This window comes from Sinocyclocheilus rhinocerous, unplaced genomic scaffold (assembly GCF_001515625.1).
Source record: "Sinocyclocheilus rhinocerous isolate Xijiao unplaced genomic scaffold, SAMN03320098_v1.1 scaffold1413, whole genome shotgun sequence".
NCBI lineage: Eukaryota > Metazoa > Chordata > Actinopteri > Cypriniformes > Cyprinidae > Sinocyclocheilus > Sinocyclocheilus rhinocerous.
Window position 1 is genome coordinate 1,103,335 of NW_015639297.1, and position 15,053 is coordinate 1,118,387.

At 39.5% G+C, this 15,053-nt stretch overlaps 1 protein-coding gene across 1 annotated transcript in view; it reads right to left on the reverse strand.

The window, feature by feature from the left end:
* LOC107751145 (RING finger protein 207-like) overlaps nucleotides 1-7,102 on the reverse strand; it is a 36,630-nt gene extending 29,528 nt beyond the window's left edge. Inside the window, exon 1 of the mRNA XM_016566770.1 lies at nucleotides 6,862-7,102. The gene's annotated coding sequence lies outside the window, so the exon portion shown is untranslated. The remainder of the gene's footprint in view (nucleotides 1-6,861) is intronic.
* Nucleotides 7,103-15,053: the final 7,951 nt, after the last annotated feature.

Consider the following 15,053-nt stretch of genomic DNA (forward strand, 5'->3'; position numbering starts at 1 on the left):
TGAAATTTCCTGAAATGTCTAAGGGCTATGTAACTACCATATAAGTTTCAAAACAGTCAATCCACAGACAAATACACACAGTCTGCATAAAGTAGCTGTGCCTTTTCACGAGCTGTTGTGACTTCCGAAAAAGGTGACGTCAGAACTACACAGTCACCACCCTGAGCACTGCCCACAGTCCCACTCTCCTTTTGCCAAACCCCCAGACAACATCGCGTCCATGCCATTGCTGAGCAACAACAACACGGAAACATGTCAAGAAAACGCTGTTCAGTCGATGGATGTCAGGAAACTACATCATTGCACATGCTTCCGAATTATGGGCCGATATGGCTGATAGACTTCACGATGTTGAGCCGGTGTACCGACGAAACATGCTACCTATCAGATTGTGCTGAATATATTTACATTGTTTTAAGGGTAAGTTTAGGGTAAGGGAAGGTGTGGACGGGTAGGTTTAGGGTAGGGGTAGGTATGGACATTAAAAAAAGCCTCTGGTAGCACAATCTGATAGGTAGCATTTTTCGCTATCGATTTGTGCTACCTATCTTTTTAATGGGAGGTAGCACAATCTGAGCGGGTAGCACAAATCGTCAGAACACCGGCATTTAAACTGTGACACGTGTCTACACCGGACGCGACAAAATACTATAGAATCCATTATAATCAGTGACGCTGTCTACACTGGATGTGGCACGGCGGGACACGACAAATCCCCGACAGTAAACTGATGCCGCATTCTGTTTATTAGTGATGGGAAACCAAGGCTTTGTGAACTGTTTGAGGCTTTCATGACACAAAGCTTTTAACACAGTGCGCATTAGCGACATCTGGTGGTCAGACTTGGTTTCTCCACCAAATCTAACAAAACATCGCGGAGCAGAGGGATGGGTTGTGGCTAGAAGGAATTTCGATACAAGCATCGGCACAGTGTGTGATAGTGCTTTGAAAACTGCGTCGGAGCATCGGAGCCTCTGTATCAATCGTCCCATCACTAGTGATACAATAGTGCTTTGAAAACTGCATCGGAGCCTCGGGATCAATCGTCCCTTCACTACTGTCTGCTACTCGTGACAAATTCAAGGTACTTATTAGCTCAACCTTAAACATTTACAGCAGTAAAATGCAACACACATTAATGCAGCAGTAATATTAATCCAAAAACATATACTGTATAATGGTAAAACACTGACAGGGACCATTTTACTGCACAATGAGTACTTTTACTTTTGATAGTTTAAGTACATTTGGATGATAGTCCATACTTTTAATTTTACAGTGTGGTATTAGTACTTTACTTGAGTAGATGATCTACTTCCACCACTGTTATTAAGTAGCTATTAGCTAGCTAACATTACCTACTGTTAGCTAGCTATCTGGCAGCTAAGTGAATTTGACGGTACTATATAATACTTATATACCCATATTATCAATGTACAGTGACATATTTCCAGTTGTAAAAAAGGGGGATAATACATATCAGATGTAAAATCTTCTTGCTGTATCTTGCTGAGTGGTGACGATTATCTGAAATGCGTAAGTAGCAGTTAAAAGTAACCAATGAGTAGCTACGATGGCAAACGAGGAGTTAGATGTAGCAGTAATGGGCTGCTGTTCATGCCAATTTCTACTTTGATTTGTGTAGATTTTTCTGGGTTATATTTTAGATTTGTAACATACTGGTTTGTTTTGACTATACTTTCATTGCAAAGATATTGAAAAACAAACCACCAGTGGGGTCACGTTTGAAGAGGCGGAGAATGATGACTGGAGACTGAAACGCGGTTTTGATGACTTTTGCTTTCAATTAGCTAGTATTATCAGATTGCCATCTATGTCACTTGGAGTGATTGACATCCTTTTAACAACCTTGCAATTGACATAAGAGAAAATCCAGTGTAATTTGGCTAATGCAGGAAACTACTGCAGAACAAAATAGCAAAAGTTACATTGTTTTGAGCCAAAAAATGTGTAATTTGCCTGTTTTTCCACCAGTAAAGAGTGGTTATCATGTCATTGACCTTTCCATTTGATTCCTGATGTCAGAATTATATGAAAAATGACATCATTTCAAGATGGCCGCCAAACGAACCCCATGGGACATTAGTTGACCTCGGCAACATCAAAAATTCTTAACTAGACACCATTAGGGTTCCAAAAAAGTGCCAAGCGGGTGCATGGGAACCTATTCTTCCTGCCCTACTATATATATATATATACAGTTGTGCTCATAAGTTTACATACCCCTTGCAGAATATGCAAATACGTTAATAATTTTAACAAAATAAGAGAGCTCATGAAAATGGCATGTTATTTTTTATTTAGTACTGTCCTGGGGCCCGTTTCAATAAGGAGGTTCAACCAACTCTGAGTTGAAACTTAAACTCTGAGTTGACTTACCCTGAGATGGGAAACTCTGAGTTTTCGGTTTCAGAACAGCTAAATTGTGTTAGTTCAATCCACTCTGAGTAGGTTGACTCTGAGTTTAGCACGTGCACCACGACTATGAGAAGTCATGATTAATGGAGCTCCGAAATTATGATTCACCATGGCAACAGCACTATATACGTAGATGCCTCATTAGCAACTGTTTCTATGGGCAGCTATACGTAAGCCGTCCGCCATATTGTAACGGTCAACTTGATGTCATTCACCATAGTAATCACTGAATATTCGAAAGATGCCACAATCCTGCACAGAACGGCTCAACGGCTCTGTGCGAACCTACAGAATGGTGAATGACGTCAAGTTGACCGTTCCAAGATGGCGGCCGCATCTACGTGCCTGGAGCGGTCGAATGGGGCGTCTATACATGCCTATGGTCCGCATATTTCCGAGTCAATAAATAACTTTATTTCTTAATCACTGTTATAATATCAGAGGTAAAAATGGTAAATTATTGAACTAATATTCATTTTCATGGTAGCCTATCCCACGGCAAAAAAGAAAAGAAAAAGTCCGTAGCAGCATCTAAAAAATTAATTATAAAAACACAATTCAATCAAGGTAAAGCTTTAAGGTCCGTGTATCTTTTGGTCATTTGATTTTTTATTTAATATTGAGAGTAGAAAATGGCTCCTTTTTCGTTTTTCCGCGCGGCAGAATAGTAGGCCTCTGCTGCTGCAGTTGTAGGGATTCTTAACCCGTTTTATTGCAACTACATTTAATCTTTTTCTCATCAAACAACCAGGGCCGGGTTTCCCGATAACGATTGATCTTAGCGCTTAAGAGCGTTTTCTATGAGTCATTTTATGATCGTTAGTTATTGTTTCACGTGCGTTTCTCAAAAATGCACTTAAAGGGGTCCTATTATGCTCTTTTAAAAACTTTAGATTTTGTTTTGGGAGTGTACTAGAACTGGCTCTCATACTAGGTTGTTCGAAAAACACTTTATTTTTCACATATTTTACATTATTACAACACCTCTCTCCCCAGTCTGGCATGAACGGCTCGAATAGTTCCTGTATCAAATGAACAGGGCCATCCTTAGGGGGGTGCAACTGGTGCGGTCGCACCGGGCCCTTTGGGGAACGGGCCCCCCTAACCCCCCCTCCCCGGAATGCGATTGCGAATGGACCAAGGGGGACCCCCCCGGAACGGGATCGCGAACGGACCAAGGGGGACCGGAACTCGATCGGGAATGGACCGAGGGGGGCCCCTACCTCACATCAGGCCCCGCGTCAGCTAAGGATGGCCCTGCCCCATAGCCGCCTGCAAGCTTCAGTGTAAATATTGTGTCAAAATCAAATCAATTTGAGCGTAATTTAAACCCAGATGATTGTAACCACTCTAAGTTCGTCTGCCTTGGGAAAGCTAGCATGTCTCCGACATAGTGATAACACTCATTGCCTTTTCTAGTGCAGCTCAACCAGATGTCGTTCAATTCATCGATATTTGTGATATCACAAATCCCGGAAAATATGCGTTGTAGTTCAAACGATTCGTTCGTTGTAGTTTTTGAAAAGTGATTTCTGTTAAATAAAATATCTCCTTCTGAAGTGGACTTTGAACTTTATAACTTTGCAGCTATTTTTTATGCTCAAACAGCAACATTACAGACTAACTAAAGTTGAAATAGTGAAAAAGCATAATAGGACCCCTTTAACACAATCACACAATCAGGGTATCTTCCGGGTCGTGTTCTTTTGCGTCCATTCGTTTTTAGTTTTTTAACCATGACAGAAAAAACGAAAAAAGAACGGTTATTGTATTTTTAAATGCTATGCTGAAAACCAAAATTTAAATTAGAACCGTACACACAAAATGCTGCCCGAAAAAGTAAAATACTGACTTCTTTTCAGATTTTTGTTAATGAATTTTTGCACTTTTAATAAACATTTGAAAAATGCACAAATTAATATAGAAAAATGTCGATTTTAACAAGTTTTCTTTGGCCAAATTTAGTGATGCTTCTCCCGCACGTTCAGTTGAGAACTAGAGCCGTCTTTGGAACAATGCAGAGACTTAATACAAATATGATTTTTAAAATAGACATTGCAGAATCCTGGTAAATCTATCATCATGAAATTATATATTGGGATATAATTTTGTCATAACTTTGTGTGCTATATGGGTACGTTATTGGAGAGGACCATGCATGGCCGCTCAATGCACGTACAGTAGGCTACATTGTGTTAGAGCGCTACACACGGTTTAATATATGGGGTAAATATATATAGGCTAATATAGAAATATATAAAGTTATAATCTCCAGATACAGGCAGACCCGGTTCCTGAATCAAATCACTGAGGGTGCTTCTGAAATCAGTGAGGGTGCTCTAGCCTTATACATTTTGACATATTTTTGCCCTGTTCACTGATAATGCCATCCGCATAATGCCACAATTAGGCTATACAGGGCTCTAGACTCATTCTTCCCACTGGTCGCTCTTTTGCGACTTTCTCAGTTGGTCGCACAAGCACATCATTTGGTCACAGTTTTTTTTTTTTTTTGCTACAACATGGCAACAATGGAACATGGAACATGGAATACAACATGGAACTCCTCCGCAGGTGACTGTGCCGGTCCCAAGCCCGGATAGAGGAGGAGGGTTGGGTGTTGGGGTGCAGATACTGCCACTTGTAAAAGAAACAAGATGAATGAAATCCAATGCACAATGACAACCAAACAAACAGGAACACACTGGCTCGGACGTCGCCCGGTTATACAAGGTCCGCGTCCTCAGCTGGGAAACCGGGGCTGGGTTGAAAAGTTAGCTACCGGAGTAGAAGGAAAAGGAGAAGGAGAAAAGAAACTCAAAGCAGCAATAGACTTCCTGAAGATAGGTACATGGAATGTATGGACTCTCAGAAGTCCTGGCAAACTGGAGCTGTTACGTAAGGAAATGACACCATATGAGTGCGATATATTGGGACTGTCAGAGATGCGCTGGACAGGTGTGGGAGAGCTGAATGGAGGAGAAGTGATTTGGTCAGGAGAAGAGAAAAATCATATGAGGGGAGTTGGTTTCTTGCTTAGCAAGCAAGCGAAAGATGCGCTACTCGGGTATAACCCTGTAAACTCTCGTAACATAGTGGCCAGGTTCAACGGAGCACCTCTGAACATTGCAGTGATTCAGGTTTATGCACCAACTTCAGACAGTACCGAGGAAGAGGTCGAAACTTTCTACGGGCAGCTGGAGCACATCATCGAGGAGTTGCCAAAGAAGGATGTGAAAATTGTGATCGGTGACTGGAATGCAAAGGTTGGAACGGATAACGTGGACTGGGAGCAGGTGATGGGGTGTCACGGCTATGGACAGCGCAATGATAGAGGGGAACGGCTACTGGAATTTGCGTCTAAGAATGATCTACTGATCACCAACACCAGATTCCAGCAGAAGGACAGCAGGAAGTGGACGTGGATGGCACCCGATGGCAAGTACACCAACATGATCGACTTGGTGCCGGTAGACAGGAGATGGAAAACTGCAGTGCGTGTCTGCAGAACGTTCCAAGGAGCAGACATCTCCTCAGACCGCAGTTTGGTGATGTGCAAACTGAAGCTAAGACTGAAAAGGACAACGAGACAACAACTACATTAACCAAGAAGGAACATCGATGCACTTGGAAATGCAACGGTGCGGGCAGCGTTCAAGGACAAAGTGGAGCAAAGACTTGCAAACTCACCATCGCAGCCAGTGGAACTAAATGACAGAGTTCGATGGTTGAATGAAGCGATACAATCATCTGTGAGGGAAGTCTTACCAACAGTGTGTAAGCAAAACAAACCGTGGATCACGGAACGCACACTACAACTGGCAAAGACGAAAAGAGAGATGAAACAGAGAAGACAAGAATCGGAGGAGAGGGAGAAGGAGTATAGAGTGGTGTGCAATGTGGTCAAACACACACACCCGTGATTCCAAGACACACACACACACACACACTCAATACTCATACACACACACGCACGCACAAACATGCATACAAAAATCATGTAGCCCTTTCATATTTTCCCTCTTCGTTGTCATTTTCATAATCTAAAACAGCTAACATGAAACAAAATCTGCAAACACATGATAAACACATAAACATTCAAGAGAACGGCGTTGAAACTTACGTGCTAATGCTATCCCTGCCTGTCATGCATCTCTCCGGGTCTTTCTGCTGCTCTTCACCACTGCTTCACATCACGCCCTCCAAAACACTATCAAACACCACACAAACTCGTATAAAGTCGATGTCCCATGATGGAGAGATTCAGATGTAAGCTTCGGAGAAAATCCGCTCGCCGATAAATACTCCGTGTAGCGCCGCGACGCCATTCTGTGTAAGCACTAAGCAGCGTGTGTAACGAAGAGAGCGGAGCGCACGAACACACACTAACGTTGTGCACGCATATTCTTCAAACCTACTTACGTCAAATGTGCAAACTGTCAATCATTGTAAACGTCCTTGTGGTTCTTATCTTGAAATGTTGTGCTGGTGTTTCTTGGAATAGTCCGAGCTGACCAGAACTATAGGCGATGAAACGTAAGTACTGCGTTCACTTTGTACATGTTTTAATGGCCGGTCCTTCAGCATTTATGTTAACCCTTTCCTCTCTGGTGTATTGATTTAAAAAACAAGCTCAGAACATGGATCTTGAGTGTTTTAGCTGTCAAATGATATATAATTTATGATAGTTGATTGAATATTGTTTTAAAACAAAGGTAATAAATAGCACAGACACGCCTAAACACGCCCTTCGGTGCGGGTTAACAGGTTAAAACAACGGTCGGAACAAGACAAGGGGATCCGATATCGCCAACTATATTCATCTCGTACCTCGAAAGAGTAATGGACTCGGTAAGAGACAATGGCACAGGAATATCAGTCCATGGGAACAAGATCAACAACCTCAAATTTGCAGATGACATTGATCTACTGGAGGAGGATAGAGTTGAATTACAAGGAAATCTGGATCGGATGAATGAAGCAGGAGAGGCCGCAGGCTTAAAGATCAACATTGAAAAGACAATGTCAATGGTGTTTGGACAAGAGGACATAGAAGAGGAACTGGAGATCAGGGGCAGAAGTATTGAAAATGTCACAGAGTTTGTGTACCTGGGTAGTCTACTGACCTGGGACAATGATTGCAACAAGGAGATCAAAAGGAGAATAGCGAGGGCAATGGGAGTAATGGCAGGGTTCAAGACAATATGGAACAGTAAGCATATCAGAACAGAGACCAAAATCAGCATAATCAGGACATGTGTGATGAGTGTGTTGCTGTATGCTTGTGAGACATGGACATTGAGGAAGAAAGACAAAGATTTACTGCGGGCGTTTGAAATGAAGTGCTACAGGAGAATCTTGCACATTCACTGGCATCAGAAAATCACAAACGTGGAGGTGCAAAGACGAGTTGGAAACACGAGGAACATCGTACAACTCATCATGGAGAGGAAGCTCAGCCTGTTTGGACATATCTGCACAATGGAGGACAAGCGACTAGTGAAGTGTGTGGTGTTTGGGATCATGGATGGACGGACACGGAGAGGAAGACCGAGTAGGGAGTGATTGAATGACATCAAAGAATGGTGTCAGAGGGACATCCACTCTCTTAGCAGGATGGCACAGGACCGTGCACAGTGGAAATGGAGCATCAGACGGGCATTGGACACCAACTGGCGTGAGCCCATGGAATGATGGATGGGATGGATGGACAACATGGCATTAATCAATGCATGCTGATGAACTTTTATCATAGTTTATAGTTATATGGTAACGAGTGTTCAACATTCAACCCGTTCTTTTTCATCAGTATTATTTGTGATTTGAATTTTGTGAACGGGAATTCCTCTTTTGCTGTGTTATAAGCAAGACTTTGGACGCTTTCACTTTCGAATTCGCAATCTTGGTGTCACATTTTACAAGAAAAGATAATTGTCTGTTTTGCTTATATCTATACACCTTTCACTTTATAAGACTAAAACAAAAGATTGATTCATTGTTATTTTTAATTAAAAAGCACAACAACAACAAAACAGTAGGCTATAATGACAAACTAGCTTACATAACGTTTATTAACAAAAACTAATAAGATGAGGCATGGCTTCACATGCTATATTATATACTGACTAATAAATTACAGAATGTTTTGTTTTGTTTTGAACAGTGAGGAATCAAATAAATGAAAGACAAAAAAATTAAAGAAAGCCTCCATAGGGTAACGTGAGGTAAACAGGAAAGATAACAAGCTTTTTAAAACGAAAACAAAAAGAAAAGTGAAACTAAACTGGCTGTTGGTGACAGGACTTGCATGTGTTTTTTTTCCCACAAGAATACCAACATGTTCACCTTCTCTGGTTTATGAAGCGGTCTTTTATTTTATTTTAGTGTGAAAACCAAATCCGCCGCCGTCCATAATTTCTTCAATATTCATCTGCAGAACACAAGATCCAGGGGGCGTGGTTGGAGACCACAATCCAACTCCTCCCACCTTACATATACCTAAACCTACCTGTCTCCAACCCCTGATCCCTAAACCCACCCATCTCCACCCCTAATCCAATCTCCACCCCAGTGAGGACCATCTCCGCACCTTCGTGCTTGTGCTGACATGGCAAGTATAAACCAGGCTCTACACCTGAAGCATTCGCACTGAAAGCGCCTCTCTTCACGTGATCAGTGAAATCTGACTCCTGCTACAGTGTGCCTCGCTGTATGCAGCAGACGCTTTGGAGCAGGGCAGACCATGCACTCGCACAAATGCGACCACATCAAATTTGAACTCGCACATTCTCAAAAAATTGTCGCAAATGCAACCATTTTGGTTGCAGTCTATATGTGGATGTTATTCCTGAAACTTTACAGTGTGCAGCTTTCACTGGTCCAACAGCATCATGAAAAACAAAATGTATTCAAATTCTGAATGAATTAGCCAAGAAAGCGCGCTCTGCGCTCCCTATAATAATTATAAAGTCAATACTAGGAACCTTAGAAATAATCGGGGGCATAATAGGGGCACTTTAAGATCATAAAAATATCGAAGCTAAAGGTTTTCATAAAGCAGTTATGGTAGCCACGTCAGTAGCGTGAGAGGGCGCTAGCGTCTCTATAGAGATGCTAAAAAAGGTAGAAATTAAATTTAGTATTTATATTAGGGATGGGAAGATTCACCGATTCGCTCGGTGCATCAGCATACAAAGTTAACGATGCGATGCATCGGTTTAAAAAGTGTGCATCGGCTACAAGTTGGCATTTGTATCGCGATGCATCGTTTCTAACATATTTGCATCGGTAAAAACCGATTCATTTATATATAATTACTAGTGGATGGGCTATACTTTTATTATTTAGAAAGTGACCAAAATTGTATATGTAGATTGATTTCTCCTCTCTAAACTGTGGCTGTGTTCGAAATGCCATACTATCATACTACTCTTACTATTTCTGCAGTATCCAGTATGTATGCTGTGCATAGTATGCACATTATCTGTATGCATGTAATACCCGGATGACCTACTATATTCGCCAGAATCTGCTAAATATAACTCAAGTACACTGAAATCAGTACAGAAAGTTCTGTCCAATATGTAAAGTTAATCAATTGTGAAATGAGTTCAATTGGGCAATATAGCATTGATTACTAGTATGAAGCCGTATTAACAAGCCTTTATAAAAAGAACAGTTAGCTCATTTGTTTCGAAGGTAACAACCTTGACAGCTGTGCTGAATTAATGTTCAGTGTTTGTCATGTGACAGCACTTAAGCATACTACTCTGAAACATTTATTGCTTATTGTATACTGTTTCACAGTATACAATTATTTAATTGTTAAAAAAAAAAAATAGTAGGCAGTATGCACTGTGTACTGGGCAGTAAGCAGTAAGCAAGTATGCCATTTCGAACACAGCCTGTTTCTCAAGCGCGCTCTCTCATCACCACTGCTGCGTGAATATGACGGATCACAACAACACTACAGAGACCTGAGGAAAAGCGGGGATTAAAGTACAAAATCTGACTTGAAATAACCTAACAAAATCTATCGGGGCTAAAGCGGTTCCATTAACGACAAATTAAATTAACACAACCTCACTAATTTGTGGACGCTTATTCTTAAGCAGACCTTAATGCCGATCATGGATCAAATCGATCCACCATGACAAACAGCGAATATGTTAGAAAGTCATGCAAACATATCCATTTTGCTGTCAGGAGTGGGCGAGGCTGACGTGAGTGAACGAGCGCTGCTGCGCGCATGCGCGTTAAACAGACAGAGCGCAATCGAGTAGGAGCGCAATAATTCCGAGTAAAATATACATTTTGCTAAAAAAAATTGTTTTTGGACACTAAATGTGTCTTTTGTAGAATTTTAAACCTACATATAAATTGTATTTTTATGATAGCAGTAACTGTAAGTGTACTATTGTAATAGGTAGGCTAAATCAATTGTAAGCTAGTAGGCTACAGTAGGCCTACTATTTCACTATGCTCAAATGAGTTAATGTGTGTTTCTATTATAGCAGCTAAAATAGTCATTTTCTTTATTTATTTTCATTTTTAATTCAGTGATTTTAACTTTTTTAATTTAGTTATTGTAATGCTTTAAATAGCAATTTTAGATTGTAATGTTCTAATGTTCTGCTATCTGTTCTGCAAACTATAAAAGCTACAGCTTTAATAAAACAAGAGAGAAAGGCTGCATGGCTAGAAACTGTAATATGTGAGACAGTGGTAATATCATTATGTTGCTATTGGTCAGAGGAGCTTAGCTTAGCCTGACAGTTAGCCTGCTTTAGACCAGGTTAGTTTCCCAGCATAAGTTGCCACAGTGACTAAGCTTGATCTAGGCCCATGTTAAATTTGCTTTATGGAACCAAATCATTTGACAATGAGTCAGACTAACTGAAATAAGCCTGGCTTATTTGGTTAACTTGTTTTATGAAACAGGCCTCGAGGCATTAAAAGTGATCATATTTTCTCCATTGCATCATATTGCATCGAATCGCATTGTGTTGAATTGAATTGAATCGAATCGGATCGCACTGCATCTGTCACATGTTTATGTTTCCATGCCCCCATTTGGTCTTCCTGTTCCTGCTCCCTGATTGTTTATTATTTCATTCCAGGTGTTCCCCGTTTGTTTTGATCAGCTCCAGGTGTGTTTCGTCTTCCCATTAGCCTGTTCAGTGTTTTTGAGAAGATTTTTGTTTTCCTTGTTTTCCCCGCGGCTATGGAAATTGCCGCTCGGTTCTCCGCCTTAGCTCGCCTAGATCTCCCCTTTGTCGAATATTCCAGGGAGTTCTGCAGGCTCGCCGCGGCTACGGTCCTCGACGACGCCACCCTCAATCGTCTGTTCTGGCTTGTTAAATTTACCCTGATCTTCAAATTCAAAAAGTTTTATATACACTGAACAAAATTATAAACGCAACACTTTTGTTTTTGCCCCCATTTTTCATGAGCTGAACTCAAAGATCTAAGACTTTTTCTATGTACACAAAAGGCCTATTTCTCTCAAATATTGTTCACAAATCTGTCTAAATCTGTGTTAGTGAGCACTTCTCCTTTGCCAAGATAATCCATCCACCTCACAGGTGAGGCATATCAAGATGCTGATTAGACAACATGATTATTGCACAGGTGTGCCTTAAGCTGCCCACAATAAAAGGCCACTCTAAAATGTGAGCCTAAGGCACACCTGTGCAATAATAATGCTGTCTAATCAGCATCTTGATATGCCACACCTGTGAGGTGGATGGATTATCTCGGCAAAGGAGAAGTGCTCACTAACACAGATTTAGACAGATTTGTGAACAATATTTGAGAGAAATAGGCCATTTGTGTACATAGAAAAAGTCTTAGATCTTTGAGTTCAGCTCATGAAAAATGGGGGCAAAAACAAGTGTTGCGTTTATAATTTTGTTCAATGTATATCAAATGAGCAAAGAAATATGTTACAATTGCAGTAATCCTATTGTATTGTAAAATAAAAAGTATTTATTATTATTAATAATAATAATAATAATAAATACTGAGTTTTTATTTTACAGTACAATAGTTTTATTGCAATCATATTTCTTTATTGATGAGTTATTTTTGTAATAATAAAATAAAATTTGTGTTTTGGTTATTATTATTATTAAAAATACTGACTGTTTATGGTGTGTGGTGAGCGCACTGGCGCCGTTGTCCTGTGGCTGCCGTCGCATCATCCAAGTGGATGCTGCACACTGGTGGTGGTTGAGGAGAGACCCCCCCCACATGATTGTAAAAAGCGCTTTGGGTGTACAACAATACACAATAAAGCGCTATATAAATGCATCATTCATTCATTCATTCATTCAACAATATTTGAGAGAAATAGGCCTTTTGTGTACATAGAAAAAGTCTTAGATCTTTGAGTTCAGCTCATGAAAAATGGGGGCAAAAACAATAGTGTTGTGTTTATAATTTTGTTCAGTGTAAGTGAAAATATGCTCCATTTAGGTTTGGAAACGTTATTTCTGAATTTTCTTGGGATGTTTAAAATGTCTAGTTTTTAAAATGTTTAAAAAAAATTTTTTTTTGTTAGGGTTAGGTCAATTTGATCATTTTGCAAACCTTATGGAAACAAATGCTACTTTTGAACGTTCTCTGAAGGTTTTGAATGTTCCGAAAAAAAGTTACATGAACGATATATAAATAAACGTTGTGCTAACACTTTGAGTGTTATTAAAGACCTGAAACCTATGAACAACCATTCTATTAATGTTTGTTCATAACTTTGAGAGAACGTTAGCCAAAGTTCTGAGAACATTTCCTGTTAGCTGGGATATTATAGGCAAATTTTTAAAGTTATTGTGGCATTACATGTAAAAGCTCATTTTTAATAGTTCAGTTTCAGCAATTTAGTTCAGTTAGTTTCAGCAATGTTTTTTTTTTCCTTCATTTTCTGAGAACAAAAAATCATTGTTAATTATGGTAGGTACAGTATTATTATTATTATTATTATTATATTATGACTTATTTTCCTGGCAAGTTTTTCAGAATGGATAAGAGGCAAACATTCACAAATAAAGCATCATTAAACCGCTTCCATGATATATAACACAAAACTAAAAGAGTGCAAGACAGCTCATTCTGACCAGAAATAGATCTCTGCACGTCACCTTATATGATCTTAAATTTCATATAGTGCACATGTTGAATGTTTACTTTTGACAGGCTAGTGCTCTGACATAAACTATGTGCTATATTGATAAATAAATAGTGCTATGAAATTCTCCATGCAAAGCTGTCTTTCACATTATTTTACTTGAACATTTGGCTTTTATAGAGACAAAACAATTCAGTAACACTATGCAGTTTCCCAAAAAAGCACCTTACCTTATCCAAAAAAATTGGTGCTATCCGTTATTAGTTTGCATATACATTATTCCAAACATACTGCAATGTTATTAGTGGTGTTGGGGAATCCATAATGTGGCCAGCAAGACTCTGTATTATGTCTCCCTGAGTGGCTTAAGTGCATGTGAAGACAGTTCTCACTTCCTCTCTACAAGCAAAGCACAGTAGTTGACGCAGTAAATTTGGCTTGTGTCAGGAGGGGCCAGTGGGTTAACACTATAGTCTTGACCACTATCTACAGCCGGAATGACAGTAATGCTGGGACTCTTCAACAGGAGCCTGATGCCAAGCAGCTAACTGTGGTGGAGGGGAGGGGAACTGGATACAAAGGGAGACTGAGGGGGTTGCCAAAGGTAAAGCTGAAGAAACCAGATCCTGTGCACCCTGGTAGGAGGGCAGCAAAAATAATTCTACTCTTTGTGCAATGGAATATCAATGGTCTCTTCAGTTATTGTTATTACTAAAGAGGTTAATATGTTAATACGTTCAAGAAGTTTCAGATTTTCTGTATAATTCGTGCTCTGTACTAGTACTACTACTTATACAGTACAGTAGTATAACAGTATATAACAGACAAAGCATAAATACAAATAATTCTATTCTACCAACACTATTTATGCTTTAAACCAATTCTCTTGTATCTCCCACTATGTTTTTTGAAAGAATATAGGTTTTAAACATACAGAGATTCAAAAATGTTAAGTACCCATTTTTCTTCAGGCTCTTTACGGTAAATTGGGACACTGCATCTGGTAATGCAGTTTCATGCAGACTTGTTAAAGCACTTGCGTATCATTGCTCTTTTGTTGATTTTGATTGCTTTTATTGTCCTCATTTGTAAGTCGCTTTGGATAAAAGCATCTGCTAAATGACTAAATGTAATGTGGGACACACATTATTAGTCTGTGCTTACAAAATACAAATTCCTACAGCAGGACATTGTAATCTGTTGCAATAGAAAATCTTCAGAATTTAAAAGAATAACTTTAGAAAAATAGACATACTAGTGGATTGTGTATATATTTATTAGAATAACTCATTCGCTCTCTCTTTAATATATTACAAATTAACAATGAACAAATTGTTTTTTTAAATATATATTAGAATAACTCTCATTCGCTCTCTCTTTAATATTAGAAATATATGACAAATTACCAATTTGATAATTTGAGGGGTTTACAATATGACAATATCTAAATAATTAATGTCAATTACATGTAAAGAGCGATTTTGTATAT